The 4,273-nt window shown below is 42.8% G+C and overlaps 1 pseudogene; it reads left to right on the top strand.

The window, feature by feature from the left end:
- The first annotated feature begins 2,556 nt into the window (after positions 1–2,556).
- Positions 2,557–3,953, top strand: LOC114221550 (glutathione reductase, mitochondrial pseudogene; annotated as a pseudogene).
- The last annotated feature ends 320 nt before the right edge of the window (positions 3,954–4,273 follow it).

Here is a 4,273-nt window from a genome sequence, read left to right as displayed (position 1 = left end):
TGCTTAGACACCTGAGACCCAGGTGAAGCTTTTGAATCTGAGCTACATCCCACAAGAATTATCATGTGTTAGCCCTGGAAAATTCATTTATCAAGTTACCTCATAGCTTTCCAACTCAACTTAGAGAATGTTCCTGTCCACACTAGGAGAAGTAAAACTCAGTATCTCACAGGGCTGGTTTTACTTGTACCATGTGCCTCAATTGACCATGTGTGTGATTCAAGAATTGCTAGGAAAACCGTGTTTCAAAATCAAAACATCTCCTCTATTCATGATCTTCGTGAGAATGGATGTTGTCATGATGGCATTTTGACCAGCAGGTATAGGAATACACAGTTCCTATGTTGTTTTACCAACTCTCCACCACATGTTATCTCCAAGGCAATGTATAGATAATGATACAAGTAAATCAAAGTAACTTATTATTAGGGTTTTCCTCCAAGCCAAATTTCAAGGTCTATTAAACTAGTTTTTCCCTCTGAAGAATTATTTTTGTTTAGTCTTGGGGCATATTAGAGCATAGAATCAAATAACCTTCACCCATACACATCTTCAGACCTTATAACTAGCCAATGCCCACCACTGGAGAAAAAAAAAATGTCAGGGCTGAGCTATTAATCATATATCTGGTTGTCATTTAGAGGAAGAGAAAACAGCCAAAGAGAGGAAGAAATGGTTGGTCCTTGAGTACTTACCACTTAAGCCATGTGGGTAGGTGAGAAAAAAATCAGGGGCCACACCTACCTCTGTGACTTCTGGAAACTCTACATCTAGACAGACTACCCAAACACTTACTTAGAGTAAGTGTTCTAAAGTGTGGTCTGACCTCAAGTTCACATTGGCTTCAGTGGGAACCTGTTAGACATGCAAGTTCTCAAGCCCCACCCCAGGCATACAGGATTAGACCCTCCGGGGGTGGGGCCTGAGATCTGTATTTTAAAGATTTATCCTTCCCCAGGCAGATGCTATGCAGATGAAATCTGGAAACCATTGGCCTGGAGCTGGGATTGTCCTGCTCTTCATTCTGACTCATCTTGAGCAGTATAACATTTGCTGAGATTGGAACAGAATGTGAGAAAAAGGGAGAGATGGAAGTGGTCAAGCTCCTCTTAGAGGTAGGCTCATACTAGCATTGATGCTTAAAATTCCACTGCGGGACCACTCCTCTTGATTACAGTATAGGGCCTCAGCTAAGTTATCAAGTTGCTATTCTCACTCATTACTCAAGCTTGGACCCATCACTGAGAATGGCTATTTGTCATCTTAGAAATTAGAAAGACTAAGGAAAGCCTGACACATAAATTCCTATCAGAGGGATGGGAGGATGTTGCTGAGGAGATAGGAAATGTAGGGATACAGAAGTGAGCACATATCTAGAGAAAGTAAAAGAAAGATCTCAACCCTGCTGGCTTTGCAATGGCCCCTGGAGCATTCTTTCAAGAAGCATTTTTAGGCTGGGCAGGAAATGTCATTTAGTCACCCATCAAAAGCCTCCTCTAATCACTTCTGTAAGGAAAATCAGGCCACCTATGAATGGGGTATATACTAGACATATTTCTTAGGTCCTGGAGCTCCTTTTATAAAGGATACATAAAACCAAATTGTCCTTATTTAATGTATGACTGAACATACTATTGGAATTTATACATTGTAAGCAGAGAATATCATTTAAGTCTTTTCAGTTGTAGATAACAAAAAGACTTTGGAAAGATATAGGGGAACTCATATAATGAAAAATCCAGAGACCCGGATTCCTAAAGCATAAGAATAAGAGGAGTGGTCCCAGTAATGTGGGTCTCAGGAGCCAATGACCATATCTTCGAGGTATTCTATATTCACAACATGTAAACTCCAATTATTTCAAGCTCTAGGTTCACATTTTAGGGTAAGAATATCTGCTTGGCCAGATTTGCTCACATGCTCATTACTTGGCTGAGAAGGGTGAGGTTTCTTTTCTTGGCTGAAAGATGATGAAGGTTCTTGGATAAAGGTTCTTTTCCCAAAACAAAATCAGGAACTATTATACCAAGTGTAGGCTATATACTGTGTGGAGGAGCCTCAAGCTGCATGGGCTGAGCCACCATCACCTGCATTCTGTACATCTCATCCCTGATTTTCTTACTGTGTGGAACTTGTCATCAACACTGAACAGCCACAGGATCAGAAAAGTGTACAGGAGCTAAGAGTTTATCTACCTACCCCAGCAGTATCCAAGTATATGAGAGGGTTTAGAGATTATCAAAAGCAGCGATCGCCAACTCTCCGAGGAGACTCAGAAGTTATCCACAGCAGTGGTCCCCAACTCTCTGAGGGGCTCGGAGGTTATCTGTACCAGCATTCCCAACTATCGAGGAATCAAGCTTTGCTTGTTTGTTTGTTTGTTTGTATGTTTATATTAATTCCCAATCTGTTGTGGACTGTAAAATACCATAAACATATTTTAAGAAGAAAAAAATAACACCAAAAGAAGCAAAAGAATAAGAAGAAAGCAAAACCAAAATAAAAGAAAATATAAAGAAATATTTGAAAAATAGTAGGCAATAAACTTCTGCGTGCATGGCCCTGCTGCCCCAGGCTCTGAGCGCCAGCTCCCTGCCGGAGCTAGCGGCCGGCTGCGCGCGCCTTCCCCAGCTTCCCACTGCCTCCGCGAGGGCCCACCCGCGCCCTCTATGGTTCCATGGCATGAAGGCAGGAGCCACAGCCACAGCGCCCTCCGCCCAACGCCGCGTCGTGGCCCCTTAAGTCCACCTGGTGATGGGACCTGCTCGGGCTGTCTGGCCAGCGCGCACAGGGTGGCCAAGCTGGGCGCTAGGGCCACCGTGGTGGAGAGCCACAAGCTGGGCGGCACATGCATGAATGTTGGATGTGTACCCAAAAAGGTAATGTGGAACACAACTCTCCGCTCTGAATTCATGCACGATCACGTTGATTACGGCTTTAAAAGTTGTAAGAATAAATTCAATTGGCACGTTATAAAGGAAAAGCGTGATGCCTGTGAGCTGCCTGAATACCATCTATCAAAATAATCTAACCAAGTCCCATATAGAAATCATCCAGAGCCACGCATCATTCACGTGTGATCTTGAGCCCACAGTAGAGGTCAATGGGAACAAATACACTGCTCCTCACATCCTGATTGCCATAGGTGGCATGCCCTCACGTCCTCAGGAGAGCCAGATCCCCGGTGCCAACCTAGGAATAACCAGTGATAGATTTTCCCAGCTGGAAGAATTGCCTGGCCGCAGTGTCATTGTTGGTGCAGGCTACACTGTTGTAGCAATAGCTGGGATTCTTTCTGCTCTGGGTTCAAAGACATCACTAATGATAACGGCTTGATAAGGTACTTAGAAATTTTGATTCAATTATCAGTTCAAACTGCACTGAAGAGCTGGAGAATTCTGGCATAGAGGTCCTGAAGTACTCACAGGTCAAGGAAGTTAAAAAGACTTCCTCAGGCTTGGAACTATGCATGATTACTTCAGTTCCTGGTAGGAAACCCACCTTGACCACGCGATTCCAGATGTTGACTGCCTGCTATGTGCCATTGGGCAGGACCCAAACTCCAGTGGTCTGAATTTAAACAAAGTGGGGATTCAAACTCATGACAAAGGTCATATCATAGTAGATGAATTCCAGAGTACCAGCGTAAAAGGCATCTATGCAGTTGGGGACATGTGTGGAAAAGCTCTTCTTACTCCAGGAGCCATAGCTATTCAACCACCTTTACCCCAATGCATCACCCGGTTACCAAAAGGAAAACAAAATGTGTGATGAAAATGGTTTGTGCCACCGCAGAGGAAAGGGTGGTTGGGATCCATATGCAAGGAATCGGGTGTGATGAAATGCTGCAGGGTTTTGCTGTTGCAGTTAAAATGGAAGCAACAAAAGCTGACTTTGACAACACAGTTGCTATTCACCCTACCTCTTCAGAAGAACTGGTCATGCTTTGTTGAAAACCCAGAGACTCTTATGGAGGGCAGCTGGACCAAGAGACCCAAAAAGAGTCAAGTTACCATGTTTACTTACCATTCCCATTTTACGTATTTCTTTAATGTAATCAGGATATTCTGATAGTGGAAATTTTCAGTGCATAATAGGACTTATTTATGTAATTAGAAAGTTGTTTTGTCATCCAGGGTTAATTTTCAATTGATTGCACCTCACAGTAATCGATATTTTAAAGTTGGGTTTTCTTTTCTTTTTTTTTTTTTTATTAACAGCTCGGTGCTAGCTTTTTTTTATTTTGTTCTGTTTTGTTTTTGTTTGAACCTCA

This window comes from Eumetopias jubatus, unplaced genomic scaffold, assembly GCF_037043125.1.
Source record: "Eumetopias jubatus isolate StellerSeaLion01/CBP00866 unplaced genomic scaffold, mEumJub1_p1.0 scaffold_13, whole genome shotgun sequence".
Lineage (NCBI taxonomy): Eukaryota > Metazoa > Chordata > Mammalia > Carnivora > Otariidae > Eumetopias > Eumetopias jubatus.
This window is presented reverse-complemented; position numbering and strand designations above follow the sequence as displayed.